The sequence below is a fragment of the Mobula birostris genome, chromosome 10, assembly GCF_030028105.1.
Source record: "Mobula birostris isolate sMobBir1 chromosome 10, sMobBir1.hap1, whole genome shotgun sequence".
NCBI classification, from domain to species: Eukaryota; Metazoa; Chordata; class Chondrichthyes; order Myliobatiformes; family Myliobatidae; genus Mobula; species Mobula birostris.
Window position 1 is genome coordinate 2,755,617 of NC_092379.1, and position 13,047 is coordinate 2,768,663.

Below are 13,047 nucleotides of genomic sequence, written 5' to 3' on the forward strand. Positions count from 1 at the left end.
CAGTCCCCAACGATCTGTCTCAAAGAAACCAGGAGCTTGGCCAGTCAGAGGACATGGAGAGGCCCAGTGGGCCACTTTCCAAGTCAGCTCCAAACATCAACAGAATGGAGATGTTCTAATGGCGAGCTGATAGATACTGACCAGAAATTCGAATGTGTCGAGGGGCAGAAGTGAGAATGGTTAGAGTTCCTCCAACATTTTGTGTGTGACATTGCTCAGGATTTCCAGAATCTCGTGTTTAAAACTCGAACTAATTTGACTTTGGCTTGTGTGTACAAATTGGGATAATCCCCATCGGTGTCCCAAATGTCTACAATCCCATGGTCGGACAATCACCGGAACAGTGTATCTCTCCTGCATGAGATCAGTGTGTTTCCTTTATTGACAAGCAACAGGTCAATCAAGCATTAAACAATTTGCACAGTCTATCACCAGGGTATTGAGTGCACCGAACGATGCATTACAAAGTAGCCCCCCTCCATTGTAGGGGATTCCTCCCAAATTTATGGCATAATTATATTTCTTTTATTCAGGGCTGGACGTTGCTCATGCCTGTTTTCCGAGCTCACAGCTGACCTCAAACGCCATCCTGTCACATAGGCCTCTGAAAGCACAAGAAGAGAAAATATTTCACATAAATCTATTGAACATTGAAAGGCCTTGATAGAGTGGACGTGGAGAGGATGTTTCTTATGGTGGGGGGAGTCTAGGACCAGAGGACACAGCCTCTGAATAGAGGGGCGTCCATTTAAAATGGAGATGAGGAAAAAGTTATTTAGCTAAAGGGCAGTGAATCTGTGGAATTCGTTGCCAAGGCTGTGAAGGCCAAGTCTTTATGTATATTTAAGGCAGAGGTTGATAGATTCTTGTTTGGTCAGGGCATAAGGGATACAAGGAGAAGAGAGGAGATTGGGGCTGAGAGGGAAAATGGATCAGCCATGATGAAATGGCAGAGCAGACTCGATGGGCCAAATGGCCTAATTCTACTCCTGTATCTTATGGTCTATGGTCTACTCATCCATTGTTTCCTTCGTCTTCTAGCAGGATAACTCCCAGAACCTGAAATCTCCAGCGTCTGACCCCTTGCTTGATGTCTCCCCTCCACTGGTGGTCCTGCCACTAGCAATCAAGATCCTAAATTCTGGAAGTCTCCCTGTAGATCTCTGTTTAAGTTGCTGCTTTAGACGAGGCTTAAATATTTGGTCGTAGAGCCATGGAGAGACACGGCACAGAAACAGGAGCCTTAGCCCAGTGAATCCGAACCAATTGTCAACTAGTTGTTCACTCTAACTCCATCTTCCCACATTCCCATAAATTTCCATGCCCCTGTACTTGGACTTCAGCCCCAGATTGGTTCAAGTTTGGACTCTTTCCAATGGAGCATGAAGGTTTTGCAGGGCAATTTTATAAAGTTATAGGTCAAACAGACAGAGTCTTTTTCCCAGAGTGGAAATATCAGATAAATCCGTAAGAAAACTATAAGGCGTACAGTACTATGCAGAAGTCTCAGGCACATACCGATAGCCAGGATGCCTGAGACTTTTGCAGAGTACTGTGGTAATTTTATGTATTGTACTGTCCTGCCACAAAAAAAAAATCAAATCTCATGATAGATGTGAGTGATGATAAACTTGATTCTGATATAAGTGTCTATTGTGGACTGAGAGTGGGAAGGGGACAGGGAGAGGGGAATCATGGTTGGGAAAAGGGGAATGGAGAGGGGAGGGAGTGGGAAGCACCAGAGAGACATTCTGTAATGGCCGATAAACCAATTGTTTGGAATCAAATGACCTTGCCTGGTGTCTCAGGGCTGGATGTGTCTGCACCCCCAGCACCCCCGCCCCAATCCCTGGCACTCTTTTGTTGACATCTGTCCCACACCTCTCCCACAGTTCTCCACCCTCACCATTCCCAAAATCTTTTGCACAGTACCGCCAGGTTTACAAACTCACTTTCCGCTCCATGTTGCCAAATACAGAACTGTGCAAAAAGTCTTAGACCTGCTGACTCTCTCTCTCTCTATATATATAAGGCTTCTGCACAGTACTGTAGGAGCAGAACTAGACCAATCAGCCCATTGATTCTGCTTCACTATTCCACCATGGCTGATTTATTATCCCTCTCAACCTTCTCCTGGCTTCTTGCAGTACCTCTTGATGCCCTGCCGAAACAAGAATCTATCAACCTCTGCTTTAAATATCCCCAAAGACTTACCCTCCACAGCTGTCCGTGGCAACGAATTCTGAAGATTCACCACCTTCCAGCTTAAAAAAAAATCTTCCTCATCTCTGTTCTAAATGGACGCCCTTGTATTTGGAGGCTGTGCATTCTGGTCCTGGACTCTCCCACTTTTGGAAACATCAGATCCAGAGGGTGTTGTTCTAACGTGATGATGGAAAGTTTAACGGAGTGTTACAGAGGAGGTTTGAGAGTGGTGGGTGCCCGGAATGCACTGCCGGGGGGTGGGGGGGGTGGGGGTGTTGGAGGAGGTGGCAGCAGGTAAAATGGTAAAGTTTCAGAGGCAATTAGACAGGCTCATGAATAGAGAGGGAATGGAGGGATAGGGACTACGCAGAGTCAGATGGGATTAGTGTAAATTGACATCATGGTTGCACACACAAGATGGGCCAAATGGCCTGTACTGTTCTGTTGTCCAAGGGACAATCTCAGTGGCCAATCAGCCCACCAGCCGACCAACTCACTCGACTTTGGAATGTGGGAGGAAACCAAGACACCCGGAGGAAACCCGGGCGGTCACAAAGGACAACGTGCAAACTCCACATAGACAGCACTGGAGGCTGCCAAGAGTTACATAGAAACATAGAAACATGGAAAACCTAGAACACAACACAAAGCTGTGCCAAACATGTCCTTAGAAATTACCTAGGATTACCCATTGCCCTCTATTTTTCTAAGCTCCATGTACCTATCCAGGAGTCTCTTAAGAGACCCTATCGTATCCGCCTCCACCATCACCGCCAGCAGCCCATTCCATGCACTCACCATGCTCTGCGTAAAAAAAACTTACCCCTGATATCTCTTCTGTACCTACGTCCAAGCACCTTAAAACTGTGCCCTTTCATGCTAGCCATTTCAGCCCTGGGAAGAAGCCTCTGACTATCCACATGATCAATGCTTCTCACCATCTTATACACCTTTATCAGGTCACCTCTCATCCTCCGTCACTCCAAAAGGAAAAGGCCAAGTTCACTCAACCTATCTCATAAGGCATGCTCCCCAATCCTGGCAACATCCTTGTAAATCTCCACTGCGCCCTTTCTATAGTTTCCACACCCTTCCTGTAGTGAGGCGACCAGAACTGAGCACAGTACTCCAAGTGGGGTCTGACCAGCATCCTACCAGTTGAGAGACTACACCTCAACTCACCGTACTTCTGTCCTGTCAAAGCTCAAAGTTTAAAGTACATTTATTATCAAAGTAAATCTGAATAATATACACAATCTTGAGATTCCTCTTCTTGCAGGCTGCCACAAGATAAAAAGATGCAACAGAACTTGTTAAAAAACACTCACACAACAAAGGCCAGCAAACACCCATCGTGCAAAAAAAAAGAACAAATTATGCAAGCAATACAAACAAAGTAAACAAGTAGCACAGAGAACATGAATGGCAGATTCCCCGAAAGTGAGTCCACGGTCACGGAGACAGTTCAGCACTGCGGTAAGTCGAGGAGCTCGATGGCCGCGGGCCACAACCACGGTTTCTCTCTTGCCACCTCTTTGGGGGTGTCAGTGCCCTGCATTGTTTGACTGTGCTTATGTAGAGTGTTTTGGGAGGTTGGTCAACGTACTGAGGGCCAAAGGCCTTGAGTCTCTTGGGTACTAAGGTGGGATAGACATGGTAAAGAGGTGATTTTGATAAATCGAAAGACCAACTGTCAACAACTCTAGCACAGGGGAATTTTAAAACGTTTGACACTGCGATTTGTAGAGTTCTGCAATTGATTACATCTCAGATGCTGGTTGGTTCTTTCCAGCAGGCACGGGTTTCAATGAACAAGCTCGGGAAACTCAGGATGCAAACATTGAGAGACGCCCAAGAAGAAGCGGCAGTTTATGGCCGTGGTGCGATGACATCAGTGAGAAAATCAAGTCACAGAGGTCAGGACTGGAGAGGCTGGGAAGTTTATTACCGGCATTTATTCCATACTTACCAGAATTAACCTTTGGAAGAAGATGTCGTTCCCTTCCACCCCAACTCAGAACCAAAAGGGGAAGTTTATTTTTGTTTCAAGGTCTTTCCCTGAAACCCTCAAAGTATAATTAGAACTTATACAGTGCCAACATTATAAATATTGTCACATTGGAAATGTGCTGACTGCAAGGAAATAAATCCAATCGGTATCAGATAGATCATGGTTTCGATTTTGACTTGTCATAAAGCAAAGTGTGGAACCGCAGTTCATAGGACAGTATTTTTATTCCTGTTTAATTTTCTCATCAGCAACAGAGCGCTGACTCATTCTGGCAAAGTTTTATTGAGGCCCTGACAGCCTGTTATTAAGCAGCTCTGAGTCAGCACGATTCAAGCCCCACTTGTCACACGGAACTGGATGGTAGCTTAACAGTTAAGTTGCCCAATCAGTATCCAAGAACCCAGACCATTGATTGAGAGGCAAGAGTTCGAATCCCACCATGAACTTAATCATAACACTCTTGAAGTAATTAAATAAATCTAAATAACTAACTAAAGTGAAATAACTAAATAAATCTAGAAGAAATTTGCCCATGAGCCGGCCGGTGGTGTAGTGACATCCGCATTGGATTTTTGGGGCAAATGGTCCTGGGCTCGATTCTGGCCGGCTCCTTGCACGCTTCCCGTCCGTGCTGGGTTGAGCCTTGAGCTAGCAACTCGGCCTCATAGAGAAACAGCAAGGTTGCCGCCACAAGGTGCGGAGAGGAACGACGGCATCACAAACTTTCCACACCCCGTGGCAGTCAAGGGCCACTCACGGCGGATTTGAATTGCAGGCCCAATAAAGCGTGACACGTTTGAGAATGGGAAATAAACCACTGACCACAGCTCATCAAAAACAGTAGTGCGATCACTCAGGTCCAGTATGATATTCTCGTAAAGGATGTCAAGGTGGATTCCCTTAGTGGGGAACACCCGTTTAACATGTGGAGGCTGATGCATGGGCAGCCACCACGCGGTCCTTGACAGATTGGGGCCAGGGGCCGGTGGCCTGGAATGCAAGGCGACTGGGAACGCTTCACTGCTGCAGGGCGAGAATTTCAATTTAATCCAGACAAAAAGTGCAGTGTCCACTTTTATTGGAAAATTAGAAATATATAAGCAGAACTTCTGCATGGAAAGTATGGCACTCTCTTTCACGGTGATTTGCAATGGTACTGCTTACACCTGCAGTCACTGAAAAATGATCTTCAGAATTGATTCAAGGATTTGAATGATCTGGAAGTTCCAGAATGGGTAATTACCCAATTTCTGTGCAAGGTGGAAGAACAGGATGAGAGCTTGCAAGAAGAAATTATTGGAATTCAGAATGATGAAAAATCAAAAATGCTTCTCAAAACTGACGGCTTTTGTAGTTTGTGGCTACAGTGTCATATGAATTTTCTTGGTCTTTGGAGAAGAGCCAAACAGCTCTTGGCGAAAGAGACTGCAGTACAGTGAACCACATACTCACAAAAAACAGAAACCACTTGGACATTGTTACACATGAGGACTTAAGGCTTTTTCTGACACAACTTGAACCAGATATTTCAACTCTTGCTAAAAACCATCAAGCTCAAGGAACACATTGTTATCAAAGCTGCTGTACAGCGCACAGGTACTGTGTAAACTAGGTTTGAAGACAAATAAAAATTGAAAGCAGAGTAATTTTTCTCATGTTAGCATATGATAGACATGTTTTTACACTGTTGGGTTGTCAGAAAGTATATTGTGACTAAGAGGGACATTGGCAAGTAGGAAAGTGCTTTGGGGGAGCACCAGGCTAAAAGAGGTTGGGAAACACTGCCCTAGCCTAATCATGAGACAATTCACAAGTAACGAGTACTGTAACCTTTGAACTGTGGAAGGAAACCAGAACACCCGCAGAAAACCTAATCATTCCACCGCGAGGACATACAGACTCCTTACAGATGATGGCGGAAATGAATTCAGAACTCCAACACTCCGTCATGTAATAGTGTCACACTAACCGCTACACTACATTACATGTTATTGATGGGAGCTTGCTGTGCTCGAGATGGCCACCATGTTTCTGACATTGCAACAGCATTTTCAGTCTTAACTCACTCTGGGAAATCTTGTGTTCAGTAGAGGCCTTGAGTTATAAGGATCAAACTCGGAATCAGGATTAATATCACCGGAATATGTTGTGAAATTTGTTATTTTTGTGGACGCAGTACAATGCAATACATAATAATAGAAAAAACATGAATTACAGTATGTATATATATATCGGGAATCGGCGGTGAAAACATCAATAATTTCAGATATGCGGATGACACTGTATTAATTGCAAGTACGGAGGAAGAACTACAAAACTTAATTGATATAGTTGTTGAAGAAAGTGCAAAAATGAGTCTATCTATCAATTGCAAAAAGACAGAATGTATGGTGATATCCAAAAAGAAGGAGAATCCTATCTGCAGGCTGAGAGTAAATGAGAAAGACATAAGACAAGTAAAGAACTTTTGCTACTTGGGAAGCTGGGTGACATCAGATGGCAGGTGCGACTTGGACATCAAAAGAAGAATAGGAATGGCAAAAGACACCTTTATGAGAATGAAGAGTATACTGACCAACACTAAACTAGGCTTGACAACCCACCTTAGAGTACTGAAATGTTACGATTATCCAGTTATGTTATATGGCTCAGGATGTTGGACAATATCTAGTAACATGAGGAAATGAATTGAAGCAGAGGAGATGTGGTTTTTGAGGAGGATGCAAAGAATATCATAGACGAAACAAATATCTAACGAGGATGTCATGAACAGAGCAAGCACAAAAAGAGAAATAATGTATGAGATCATGAAAAGGCAACGTAACTTCATTGGACATGTGATTAGGAAAGGAGAGTTAGAATGCACGGTAATTATGAGAAAGACTGAAGGGAAGAAAGCAAGTGGAAGGCAAAGACAAATGATGATGGAGACAGCAGCCAGAGAACTGGAAATAAATACCAATGAACTGATCCACTTGACCCGAAACAGGGGTGTGTGGGCCATGGCAGTCAAAGCTCAAACTGGGCATGGCACCTGATGATGATTATGATGATATATATATATATATATATAATACAGTTAAATTAAATAAGTAGTTTAAAAATAAAAATTAAAAAGTGGTGAGGTAGTGTTCACGGGTTCAATGTCCATTCAAAAATCAGATGGCGGAGGGGAAGAAGCTGTTCTTGAATGGTTGAGTGTGTGTCTTCAGACTCCTGTACCTCCTCCCTGATGGTAACAATGAGAGCAATGCATGTCCTGGGTGAAGGGGCTGTTTTCACTGAAGCGAAGGGGGTTGACAGGAGACCTTACGGAGATTTATAAGGCCACCATGGTAACGTAGTGGTTACCATGACACTCCTACAGCTCGGGACATCGGAGCTCTGAGGTCAATCCTGGTGACTGTACATTCTCCTTGTGGAATATGATGGACTTCTCCGGGTGCCCTGCTTTCCTCCCATAGTCTAAAGACATACCAGCTAGTAGGTTAATTGGTCATTGTAAATTATCCCATGCTTAGGCTAGGGTTAAAATGGTGGTTGCTAGGCAGTGTGGCTCAAAGGGCCAGAGGGCTTATTCTGCGCTCTATTGATAAATAAATAAATAAGATGGTAGGTTTTCGTGAATAAAACGGCAGTCATATTAAGTTCAAGGGAAAGCATGACCCGTTTATTGTCCTACAAACACAGAACATAAAGCCCAGTAAAAACTTCACATAATTATGTCATCATGTCATTTAGCTTCCTAAAGTGAACCCCAACCCAATGTGGGTGGTTGTGAATTATGCATATGTTTCCATCCCTTACATTGCCTGACAGACCCCTCAGTTAACGGTAAGGGTCCATGGCATAAAAAAGGTTGGGAACCCCCAGTCTGGAGCTTTTTTCCCTTTGGAGAGAAGGAAGTGATAACAAACATTTTGATACAGGTGTACAAGATGATACGAGGCACAGAGAGTGAAAGTCAAAGTAAATTTACTATCAATGTTCATATATGTTACGGAGAATTGTGGAAATAATGTAAAGACAGATTGAGGGAGATTCATCTTCTTTCAGTCACTTATAGAAATATAAAGAAATAAATTAAAATTCATAAATTGTATTGAAATTCTTCCTTTTTCTGTAAACCCTGCGAGCTACAGGTGAGGAACATTGTTGTGTATTTAATATTTCAATAATATTTGAGATACCCTGTGTGTGTGTATATATAAATGTTTGATTAAGCATTTTTGTTTGTTTATATAATTAACTACAGGTCATATGTAAAACTACATTAATTGCATACCTCATCACACTACCACGTGATATGTGAGCGCCTCGCTTCAAGTAAAGATGAAGTTAAGATACAAGAGGTACTGCAGATACTGGAAATCTAGAGCGGTGTACACAATGTGATGGTGGAGCTCAACAGGTCAGGCAGCATCTGTGGGTGGGAATAAACTGTTGGCATTACGGGCCAAGACCCTTCATCAGGACAAAGTTAAATCTACATTCCCAGAGTTCTGTGCTTTTCTTTGAGTTAGTTTAATATTATGAAGTTACAAGACATAATATTCATGAGATTTGTGACACTTGTATATTTCAGAGACTTAATTTACTCTCATTAACAGACATTTTTACCCCTGATATGTGATTGATTCTGGACAATAATTAAGGTCGTTCTGCCTTATTTTAAGTAGGGTTATGACGTTGTCGTCTTGCAGCACCGTTCCAACATCCACGCTGGGTCGGAGAACTCTGGCAGATCCATCCCACCCCAACGTATCGATGCAGCTACAAAGAAGACATGGCAGCTGCGATATCCCGTGAGGAGTTTGAGGAGATTTGGTTTGCCACCAAAGGCACTGGCAAGTTTCTACGGATTTGCCGTGGAGAGCATTCCGACTGGAGGGGGGTGCGTGGTGGCACCGCACAGGATCGAAGTAAGCTACAGAGAGTTGTGAACTCAGTCCCCCATCACCCAGGACGTGCCCTCTTCCCATCAGGGAGGAGGTACAGGAGCCCGAAGACACACACTCTATGATCAAGGATCAGCTTCTTCCCCTCTGCCATCAGATTTCCTCACAATGTGTTTTTTGCACTACCTATTTAATTTAACTAGATCTACAGTTACAGAATTTCACAGTTCATATTATTATGTATTGCATTGTACTGCTGCCGGAAAAACAACGCATATTAAACCTGATTCTGATCTGTCAGGTGTCCACATCTTGTGTCTTTTTCTGCGGTACACGTCAACACATACTGAACTGCAACAACATTACGTGTTGCACCTTCTCCAATTTCCCTGCTTTGGATTGAATTGGTTTACCTTTGTTTATTTACTTAGTGGACCCCACCACCCCCCCCCCCCCCAATCTGGAACAGGGCCTTCTGGCCCTTTGAGCCGCACCATCCAGGAAACCACCAATTTAACCCTAACATAATCACGGGACAATTTACAATGACCAACTAAATTACTAACCGTTACGTCTTTGGACTGTGGGAGGAAACCAGAGCACCCGGAGGAAACCCACGCAGTCACGGGGAGAACGTAGAAACTTGCTTACAGAAGACACCGGAAACGAACTGGGAACTCCGACGCCTTGAGCTGTAATAGCGGCGTGCTCACCACTACACTGCCGCGGTATACGTTGTCACACGTACCAAGGTACAGTGAAAAACTTTGCGTGTACTCCAGACACATTGTGCCATATGAGAGTGCTTTGGGACAGTAAAGGGAAAACGGAATGCAGAATAGAGTGTTGCGGTTACAGAGAAAGCACAGTGCAGGGAGACAAATAAAGCACAGGGCTCACAACGAGGTAGATTGTTCTTTGGCAGCTGAGAAGTCCTGGAAAGTATCTGTTAACCATCACAATCCTGGCCCCTGCCTCTTTACATCCCTAATGGATCTGTCATTGTCTGGATGCTTTTCTGTAATTGTAGATTTGAATTCGCTCTTTGAGGGCTTTTCTATTCTCCTGTTCTTTCATTGTCTTTTTTGATGGAACATACACACTTTCTGTGATAGCTTGGCTGCCTCGTCTCTTGAAACTCTGCCAACTTCCTTTTTCTGACTTTTTCACCCCTTTTTGGAATAATTGCTAATATTATGATCACTGGTTCCCAGACGCTCTGCCACTTCCATTTCCCAGAACCAAATCTAAAACTTCCTCCTTCCCCATTTGGCCGGGAACACAGTAATCATGGAAGTTTTCTTGTACACAATTCAGGAATTCCCTCCTCCTCGCTCACTCCCAAAACCCTGCCTCCCCATTGTTCCCACTCCAGGCAACTCTACAGTTAATGAAGGGACTCATTGGCTCTCTACAATTTCCACTGAGCTTCCATCCCTCCATTTCCCCATTTACTGATCTGTGGTGCATATCCGGTCATTTTGCTACTTCACCACCATTGCATAACTCTAATCGTTTCAATATTACCTGGCCCTCCTCATTCCATCTCTGTCCCACGTACACAAGAGATTCTGCAAGTGCTGGAAATCCAAAGCAACAACACAAAATGCTGGAGGAACTCAGCAGGCCAGGCAGCAGCCATGGACAAGAGCAAACAGTCGACATTTTGGTCTGAGACTTCTTCAAGACTGAGAGGGAAGAGGGGAGATGCCTGAATTAAAAGGTGGGGAGGGGGGAAGGGAGGATAGCTGGAAGGGGAAAGGTCGAGGACTAGAGAGGAAAGAACCTGATAAGAGAGGAGACTAGACCATTAGGAAAAAGGAAAGGAGGAGGGGAGACAGGGGGAAGGAATGGGCAGGTGAGAATAAATAAAAGGTTAGAGAGAAGAGAAGTGGGGGGGGGAGTTTTGTTCATTGGAAGGGGAAATCAATACTCATAACCATCAAGTTGGAGGGTATCCAGATAGAATATAAGATGTTGCTCCTCCACCCTGAGGTGGCCTCATCTTGGCACAAGAGGAGGCCACGGGATGATACATTGGAATGGGAATGGGAATTAAAATGTTTGACCACTGTTATTACTTAACTCTAATCACCCCGGTGTTGCCTTGGCCTCCTGATTCCATCTCTATCCCACTTACCAGAATTTCTGTTGTCAACAATGACTTTGCTGACACCTCATGTGTGGAGTGGAGATACGTCTCTACCAAAGGAGGTGTAGGGTGTTCCTTCCCTCCGCTAGCCTGCAGGTCTCCTTTGGACACTGTGTATCACCTGCTTAGCCCCCGATCAGGGTCATGTGAAGCCATGGGAGCAGGTGGTGGATGGTCGTACAAGCGGCCGGTGCAGATCACAAGTCCTGGTTATGTGACCACTGACACCAGGCAGACGATCTCTGAAGAGTATTGGTAACGGCTGGGGTCACCCATCTTGTAAAGACACTGCCCAGAAGAAGGCAATGGCAAGCTACTTCTGTAGAAAAATTTTCCAGGACCAATCAGGGTGAAGAGAAGGCCATTATTGACCACATCACATAATGAATAAACAAACCCCATCCCTCCATTTCCCCATTTACTGAGCTATGACACGTATACAGTCATTTGGTTATTTCAAAGACTCAGAACCTGTTATTGCTTTAGTCTGAGCATCCCATAGTGGCCTGGACCACTTCTATCCCATGTAGCAGAATTTCTTTCTTCAACAATGACCTTGCTGACACCTTGTCTGCAGTCATATTAACTTCTCAGTCCCCACTTCCCTGAGTCACCCTTCTGTATCACCACATTCGTATTGTCACTGCACCAACTCGTGTGCCACTCCACCTTACTCCCCAGAAACAAGCACGTTCCAAACACTTGTGCCTTGGCAGGCTAGTTGTCCGGTACAAAATGAACAGCTGGCCCTGGTGCGGAAGTGGCCAAATCTGGGAATTTTATTTGATTAATTTATTTTTTGAGATACAAAGCAGAGTGAGCCCTTCTGACCCTTTGAGCCGTGCTGCCCAGCAATCCCCTGATTTAATCCCAGCCTAATCACGGGGCAATTTACAGAAACCAACTGACCTACCAAGCAGTACTGGACTGTGGGAGGAAACCAGAGCACCCGGAGGAAACCCACACAATCGCAGGGAGGATGTACTAACACTTTACAGGCAGTGGGGGGAATTGAACCGTGGTCAGTAATCACCAGTGGTGTGTGGCAACGAGGAGAGATGATGTTGAGTCAGAGATGGAGTTGGAGCGAGCGAATTGGAGAGGTGCCTCAGAGTCCTTCCGCCTAAACCAGGAGCAAGGCTGGATCCATGGAAGCACTGAGCTGATTAGGAAAGGTCAAGAACAGCCTCAGGCAGCGGGGCACAGGCCCAGAGCAGATCGGTGCTACAGGGCCTGGGTCCTAGTGTGGGGGCAGACCTGGTGTTTGGACAGCTGGGATGAAAAGCCTCATCCTGAGAGCAGATGTGGCAGAGACAGAGGAATTGAGAGAAGGTTTATGGCGTTTTTACAAGTAACAAGGTGGGAAGAGGAAAAGTCCAGGTAGATGTGAGAGACCGTGGGCTTGTAAGTGACATCAGTAGATAAGCCATTTCCAGAGATAGAGACAGAGAGATCGAGAAAGGAGAGGGAGGTATCGGAGATGTACCAGGTAAATTTGAGGGCAGGGTGGAAGTTGGAGGCAAAGTTGATGAAGTCGACGAGCTCTGCAGCAAGTAGCACCAATGTAGCCAGGATGAAGCTTTCCATTCCAGGATTAAGGAAATGTCCTCCTTCTTCAAAAAAAGGGGCTTCCCTTCCTCCACTATCAAAGTTGTCCTCACTAGTGCCCATCCCCTTTTCCTTCTCTCACTTTATATCATTACCTGCCCATCTCCTCTCCCTGGTGCTCCTCCCCCTGTTCTTTGGCCTTCTGTCCTCTCCAATCAGATTACCCCTTCTCC

At 44.8% G+C, this 13,047-nt stretch overlaps 1 long non-coding RNA gene across 1 annotated transcript in view; it reads right to left on the bottom strand.

The window, feature by feature from the left end:
• Window positions 1–454: 454 nt before the first annotated feature.
• The window catches only part of LOC140204422 (uncharacterized), a 27,693-nt gene continuing 15,100 nt past the window's right edge, over window positions 455–13,047 (bottom strand). Inside the window, exon 3 of the long non-coding RNA XR_011887605.1 lies at window positions 455–604. This is a non-coding gene — a long non-coding RNA (uncharacterized lncRNA). The remainder of the gene's footprint in view (window positions 605–13,047) is intronic.